General features: G+C 52.7%; 1 protein-coding gene across 1 annotated transcript in view; it reads right to left on the bottom strand.

Annotated features, from left to right (window-relative positions):
* LOC129403538 (arylsulfatase G-like) overlaps positions 1–8,049 on the bottom strand; it is a 99,760-nt gene that overhangs the window by 88,958 nt on the left and 2,753 nt on the right. The gene's annotated exons all lie outside the window — the stretch shown is intronic.

Below are 8,049 nucleotides of genomic sequence, written 5' to 3'. Positions count from 1 at the left end.
AAAAAATAAACCAAGTTAAGGGGCTGGAGCGAAAGCACAGCGGGTAGGGCGTTTGCCTTGCACGCGGCCGACCCGGGTTCGATTCCCAGCATCCCATATGGTCCCCTGAGCACCGTAAGGGGTAATTCCTGAGTGCATGAGCCAAGAGTGACCCCTGTGCATCGCCGGGTGTGACCCAAAAAGAGAAAAAAAAACAAGTTAAAAATGAGAAAATTATGTGTGTATATATATATATACACATACATACATAAGTTTTATTATGAGCTTAAGGGTTGTATAGAAAAATAGGCAAGAAGCAGGGGTTAGCTCTGGACTGTAGCTTTTTTTGTTGTTGTTTTCTTTTTGGGACACACCCAGCGATGCTCAGGGGTTACTCCTGGCTCTGCACTCAGGAATTACTCCTGTTGGTGCTCGGGGGACCCTATGGGATGCTGGGAATCGAACCCGGGTTGGCTGTGTGCAAGGCAAACGCCCTCCCCGCTGTGCTATCGCTCCGGCCCCTGGACTGTAGCTTTTGGTGGTGGTGTCTGTGTACTGGCGTGACCTGGCGCCACCATTACCTATCTCTGAGCCAACTCTCCGCCTACGCAAGCGTAGAAAAGGATCTCTGAGGTCAACGTGATTCTTGGGTCTCAGCTGCCCCAGGCAGAAGAGACCCACAGCTGATGTCCATGACCTGCTTTCGTGATGCTGCCTTGGCCTGGCCCGCTGAGTAACGTTTCATCACTGTATCACTGTATCACTGTCATCCCGTTGTTTGTCGATTTACTTGAGCGGGCACCAGTAACGTCTCTATTACACTCAGCCCTGAGATTTTAGCAGCCTCTCCTTATCATCTTTCCCAACGATTGGAGGCTCTTTCAGGGTCAGGGGAATGAGACCTATCGTTACTGTTTTTGGCATATTGAATATACCACGGGTAGCTTGCCAGGCTCTGCCGTGCGGACGGGATACTCTCGGTAGCTTGCCGGGCTCTCCAAGAGGGATGTATATATCTATTACTGTATTTGGGATATGAATATGCCACAGGGAGCTTGCCAGGCTCTCCCGTGTGGGCAATAGACTCTCAGTAGCTTGTCAGGTTCTCCAAGAGGGAGAACTAGCCTTGACAGTTGAAGACCTCCGGAACCCAGCCACAGCCATGCTCGAGGCCCCTCTCCACACGTTCGGACGAGCCTCACTCATGAAGGAACCGGCAGAGGAACCCAGGTGTGCGGGACCCTGGGCTGAGATCTCCAAGGCTGCTCAGATCAGGACTGGGCCTCTTCTACCCAGATCCCCCATTTTCCAGTAGCTGGGCAGTCACACCCAGAAACTGCCCGAGGCCCGTGTAATCCCATCAACGGCAACATCCAGAGACTATAAAACCAAGCTCCCGGAAGAGATCGACGAAGAGTCTCTTGCCCCCACGCCTGGCTGTCTTCACCGGGGCCCCCTGCCCCGAGCAGAGCCTCCACAGTTGAAGAGCTCCAGAATGTTTCATAAATGTATACAAATGTTTCCCATACACATAAGGGAAGCATAAATGTTTCCCTTTCAAATTGTTGTAAAAATGAGTTGAGGCGGGCAGGGAGATAGTATTCAGCGGGTAGGGTCCTTGCCTTGCACGTAGATCTTGGTTCTATTCCCAGCACCCCGTATGGGTCCCTGAGCCTTCCAGGAGAGATTCCTGAGCACATAGCCAGGAGTAACCCTGAGCACCACTTGGGTGTGGGCCAAGACAAAAACAAAACAAAACGAAGAATTAAGATCCTGGGTGCTTTGTTTTGGTACTCAGGCCATGCCTGGTGGTGCTCCTGGGGGCCATCTGGGGGGGCCATATACTAGAGATAAAATGTGCAAGACAGCGGGTAGGGCGTTTGCCTTGCACGCGGCCAACCCGGGTTCGATCCCCGGCATCCCATATGGTCCCCCAAGCACCGCCAGGAGTAATTCCTGAGTGCAAAGCCAGGAGTAACCCCTGAGCATCGCTGGGTGTGACCCCCAAAAAAAAAGCAAAAAAAAATGTGCAAGAATCTTTATTTTAATAATCTAGAGAGGAAGTGCTCGGGAATCCTTATTTTAAAACTCGTCTAGACAGGAGCTTAATTTGAAGGATCCTAGTCTTTGGAAGCCAGTATTTTTTTATTTTCTGTAATGACTGGCATGTTAGAGCCTGGCAAGCTCCCCGTGGCGTATTCGATATGCCAAAAACAGTAACAAGTCTCACGATGGAGACGTTACTGGTGCCCACTCGAGCAAATCGACGAGCAACAGGATGACAGTGACAGTGACAGTGACAATGGCTATATGCATTACTTAAAATGACCAACGTAAAGACGCTTTTAGGCGTGTTGCCTGCTCGTGGGGGTCCCTTCTACATACTGCATCGAGAAAAGAGAAACTGTCTCTTCCCCAGGTTTCCTGATGAGGCTTTGGGGCAGATTCTATGAAAATTGCGCTTCCCAGAAAGGTGGGTCATGGTCTAGATAAGGAAACTAGCGCCCCCTGCTGTTCAGCTTCTGCAATGACGCCCTGAGGGCGCGGAACCAGGAGACCATCACCAAGTTCACAGCTACCTGTTTCTTGGTTGTTCGTAGAAGAAAAACTCTCACGTTCAGACAAAAATTACTTCGGAAGACTATTTACAAAGGCTCTTAAGGCCCCAGAGAGTTGCTAGCGGAAGGCATCCCCAAACCTCCCACTCGCTGGCCCCTTAGATCCCGGGAAAACACAAAGGATCCAGGGACCAGCCCCTGTCCCCAACCAACTAAGGGACTTTTAAAATACAACCCAGGGGGCTGGAGCAAGGAGGGTGCTTGCCTTGCTCGTGGCCAACCTGGGTTCGATCCCGGGCATCCCATAGGGTCCCCCGAGCACCACCAAGAGTAATTCCTGAGTGCAGAGCCAGGAGTAACCCCTGAGCATCACTAGGTGTGGCCAAAAAAGCAAACAAAAGCAAACAAAAAGCAAAAAACCAATTCAACAGCGGCTGGGACTCAGCGACAGTTGAAGGGATGGGTTTGATTCCTACTCTGTCGGGGCTCCTAGTCACAGAGAGTCTCAAGTGGTCTCTAAGCACAGACAGGCACGGCCCCCAAACTAAACAGAATCGTAAAACACAACTTGGGACCAGAGTGATAGTACCGCGGGGAGGGCGCTTGCCTTGCACGTGGCCAGCCCGGGTTTGATCCTTGGCGTCCCACAGAGTTTCCTGAGCACTTACAGGTATGATCGCTGGGTTCAGAGTCAGTAGTCAGCCCTGAGCACCGCTGGCTGAGGCCCCCAAACCATAATAAAATACAACTCCCTGCTGAGTATTTCAACCGGGCATTTATTTAGATTACGGATAAACCATTCCCGTAAATTAAGAAAAGCACCAGCACTCGAATTCTCCTGCCCACTGACTCCCCTAGAATTCAACAGGCACCCCAGCTCCTTCTCTAACCCCTGTTCCAAGTGTTCACTTGGACGCCGAGGACCAACTAGACGTCCGCAGGTTAATCCTGCAGAGCCCGACCCCGGTGGAATGTGGATCCTCCTCCACAAACGCCCGTGGCCCGACTTTTTTTTTTCTTTTTGGGTCACACCTGGCGATGCACAGGGGTTACTCCTGGCTCTGCACTCAAGAATTACTCCTGGCGGTGCTCAGGGGACCCTATGGGATGCTGGGATTCGAACCCGGTTCGGCCGAGTGCAAGGCAAACGCCCTTCCCGCTGTGCTATCGCTCCAGCCCCCGACTTTCTAGATTCATCCAGAACCTCGCTGCTTTTCCCGGCTGCTGGACGGACAGCGCCGGAGCCAGCTGTACCCTCTTCGCGGGTCCCCACGAATGTCACCTCACCAGGTTGGCCCCTGGCACGCTGAAGCCGCTTCCCTCCAGCCTGCCCCTCACCACTGTCCTTTCGGAAGCCACGCAGTGACGCTTACGAAGCTCACATCGGACGGACACGCTCAGGCTCCAAAGCAGGCTTGAGGTGAGCCAGCTGGCGTGGGTGTGACCATCCCGGGCTAAGTCCTCCCAAGATTCAGGTCACAAAGGCCTTCACGGGGTTTCTTAGAAACAGTCCTGAGGTCACACGTCGGCCTTTCCCAGAAGGGAGCATAACATGACGCTCGCCATAGCCATGCCACCGGACCCCGAACCAGGTTGTTCCACTCAGGGCGCCCTGAGGGGGGCGGGAGAGACCCCGCCCCGCCCCAAGGGACTCAGCCCCCGCAGCCGCAAACCTCCAGAACCCAGCCCAGCCGCCGCCATGCTCACGGCCACCCTCCACACGCTCGCGCAGAGCATCACCCATGAGGAAATCTATTTCTGGGCTGCGCAGCCACGGCCACATTGATGGCCACACGATTCTTCAAACCACACACCCTACCCGTACCCCAAGATTACCCCAGCGGTTCGGCAAGCAATCTTAGAGGGAAATATACATTCTTTAGCATATATACGTGTTATATATATGTATGTATATATGTGTGTGTGTGTATATATATATATATATATATATATCACAAGGCTCAACCTTTAACAACATGTTAGTGATCTCTTATAGAAGGGCTTAATGGCCCCTGGGTGAAATACAACAGTCTTCACACTCTTCTCCTTCATGAAACTTTTTTTGTAGCATTTTCAGTGGGTTTTCATAACAATCCATACAAAATATATTATTTCGGTCCTGCTTTGGGGCAGGGATTTGGGTTTGGGATGGAAACACCCGAAATAGGGTGGTGGGAAGGTGTTATGGTGGAGGGATTGGTGTTTGAATATTAAATGCAATGAAATAGGGGCCAGAGTGATAGCACAGCGGGTAGGGCGTTCGCCTTGCACGCGACTGACCTGGGTTTGATCCCCGGCATCCCATAGGGTCCCCTGAGCACCGCCAGGAGTAATTCCTGAGTGCAAAGCCAGGAGTAACCCCTGAGCATCGCTGGGTGTGACCCAAAAAGCAAAAAAAAAAAAAAATGCAGTGAAATATTGTGAGCTACTTTATAAAAGAAAAATTTAAAAAATTAAAAATAAATTAAAAATAAAAGAAACACAGGCCTGAAGGTAGATAATGGACCAAACATGATAACCTCTCAGTGTCTGTGTTGCAAGCCATGTTGCCCAAAAGGAGAGAGAGACAGAGAGAGTATGGGGAATACTGTCTGCCATGGAGGCAGGGGGAGGGTGGGAAAGGGGAGGGTATACCCGGGATATTGGTGGTGGGGAATGTGCACTGGTGGAGGGATGGGTGTTTGATCATTGTGAGATTGTAACCCAAACATGAAAGCTTGTGACTATCTCACGGTGATTCAATAAAATAAAATAAGAAAAAAGAAAAGAAACACAGGCCTCTGCCCCACACATCCTCCCCTTAGCACTGTCCCCTCGCAGTGCCCCCCCGCCCGCAGACATGTTCCCCATCAGGCCACCCCAGAGCACACGTGATCGATGCCTTCAGGCTGACCACAGAGCGGTTCTCAGTCCTCCTTCTCTGGTCTCCAGGTGTGAGGCGGCAGATAATTTCTTACCCTGATGGTTCGGGTGTGTAAAGTCACTGCACCTCATCAGCACCAAAGCACTCAAGAAACCCCCTTCCCCCCCAACACACACTCACCTGATGGTGCCTTTAACCCACTTCTTCACAGTGCTCAGGAACCAGTGCTCTCATCCAAAGCAGGGCTTGCCCTCCTTCCATCCTGCTTTGTTTCTCTCAAGAACATGGAGGAGGTGATTTGGCTCTTGTCCTCGTCTCTCTGACTAATTACTCCCCACCCCGTGCCCTGCAGTTCCATCCGCATTGCAGTGAACTGCGTGATTCCATCTTTCCTGACCGCTGCAGACCGTGACTTGTCATTCATCGGGTTCCACCTGGGGTGTTTCCATGTCCCGGCGCGTGTCCTGAGAGCTACAATGAGCAGGTGTGCCTCCCAATCTCCACGAAGGAGTGTTTTCAGGTTGTGGGGATGGAGGTCAAGAAGCGGAAGTTGGGGCTGGAGCGATAGCACAGCGGGGAGGGCGTTTGCCTTGCATGGGGCCGACCCGGGTTCGATTCCCAGCATCCCATAGGGTCCCCCGAGCACCACCAGGAGTAATTCCTGAGTGCAGAGCCAGGAGCAACCCCTGTGCATTGCCAGTGTGACCCAAAAAAATAAAATAAAATAAAAATAAAAAGAAGCGGGAGTTGGCTCATCTGGAAGCTCGGGGATGGGCAGGGGGTGGTCGTACCTGGCTGTGCTCAGGGATCATACCTGGTGGGACTTGGGGGGCCGTATGGGTGCCAGGGATCAAACCCAGGTTGGCTGCATGCGAGGCAAGTGCCTTACCCGCTATACAATTGTCCTGGCCCTTCTATTCTTAATTTTGGGGCAACCCCCCGCCCCGTTTCCCAGAGAGCTGGAACCCGCAGTCACCTCCGGCCCAAACACTGTTTCCAGCGCCACGGGCGTCTCTCCCTGACGTGAGATGGAGCTCACTGACCTTCCCGTGTGCCTCTCCCGCCTAGAAACACTGCCGTGTGAACGAGGGAGTATTTCATGTTTCACTGACTTTTAAAAATTATTACATAAGAGCAAAAGGGTGGGGGGGAAAGTATCGAGTTATGATTACAGTTCAAGCCTCACTGAGGCTGCGGCGACACGCTGGGCCGTGAACACTGGGGAGCATTGTGTTCCCAGCCGGCGGGCCCACGCCGAGCCAGCAGGGGGCCTGGCCGCGCTGTGCCCGGCCCCCCGGGAAGGTCAGCTGAAGGAAGAACACAGCAATCAGGGCACGCGCTGTGCAGGCCAGGCCCGGGGGGTCCCACCATCCAGGCAGCAGATTCTGTTCTGTCTTTACCTATTTTCAGCAATTTACTTATTTAATTTTTTTTTTGGGGGGGGGTGAAGCAAGAAAGTTTTTATTGAGATTTATTTAGAAAGATGTGAGGGGAGAGAGAGGGAGAGGTACAGGTTTGAGGGAGAACACGGGCTTCTGCAGAATGGAAATAAGCAAAGAAACAGAGAAGCAAGCAAGAGAACACGGGCTTGAAGAGTGAAGTTTGGTCAGCTATTTTTTATGCTTTTTTTGGGGGGGGTCACACCCGACGACGCTCAGGGGTTACTCCTGGCTCTGCACTCAGAAATCACCCCGGGCGGTGCTCGGGGGACCATATGGGATGCTGGGAATCGAACCCAGGTCAGCCGAGTGCAAGGCAAACGCCCTACCCGCTGTGCTATCGCTCCAGCCCCAATTTTTTATGCCTTAAAAAAAAAAAGTCTTGGGGCTGGAGTACAGCGGGTAGGGCATTTGCCTTGCACGCGGCCAACCCGGGTTCAAATCCCAGCATCCCATACGGTCCCCTGAGCACCGCCAGGGGTGATTCCTGAGTGCATGAGCCAGGAGTGACCCCTGTGCATTGCTGGGTGTGACCCCCCCAAAAAATTAAATAAATAAATTTTAAAAAGTCTTAGTGATAACAAATACTTTTCCATCAACTCCATCAACTCTCTCTGTCTCTGTCTCCTCTGTCTCTGTCTCTCTCTCTGTCTCTCTCTCTGTCTCTCTCTGTCTCTCTCTCTCTCTCTCAGCAACGGATGTCAATTGCGATTTGTGATTTCCCTGGTGCTGAGCCCCCCTTGGACAGCCAGAGGTGGGAAGTAGATGCCCGTGCTTCCTTGGGTGATCATGTGCAAAGATGAGCGCTTAGGTGTGATTTGAGTTCTGCATCTCGTGACCTCCACGCAGAAAGGACTGTACCTGGGGCGTGGCTGGGTGTGGGCGGCGGGTCTCACCGGACACAGCCACCCTCCCACCCCACCCCCTGCAATGTCCACACAACTGACACGTCCTGGCTCTGCGCCAACAAAACTGAAAACGCCTTTGCAGGAGACTCGAGACCTTCAGCCACTGGAGGAGAGGGCCAGAAACACCCACCCGCCCCGTCGTACAAACCACTCAGAGTCAGAGGAACTGTGGCGGGCGTCCTTAGCCTTCGCACGGGGGCCAGAGAGAGGAACACAAAACTTATCAAAGGAGGGGCTAGCAGTGGGGAGGGCGTGGGCTTGTCCCTGGCGGACCAGGTTCCAGGCGGGGCATCCCATAGGGT

The sequence above is a fragment of the Sorex araneus genome, chromosome 3, assembly GCF_027595985.1.
Source record: "Sorex araneus isolate mSorAra2 chromosome 3, mSorAra2.pri, whole genome shotgun sequence".
NCBI classification, from domain to species: domain Eukaryota; kingdom Metazoa; phylum Chordata; class Mammalia; order Eulipotyphla; family Soricidae; genus Sorex; species Sorex araneus.
Note: the sequence above shows the minus strand (reverse complement) of the source record. Positions and strands in the feature narration are given on the sequence as shown.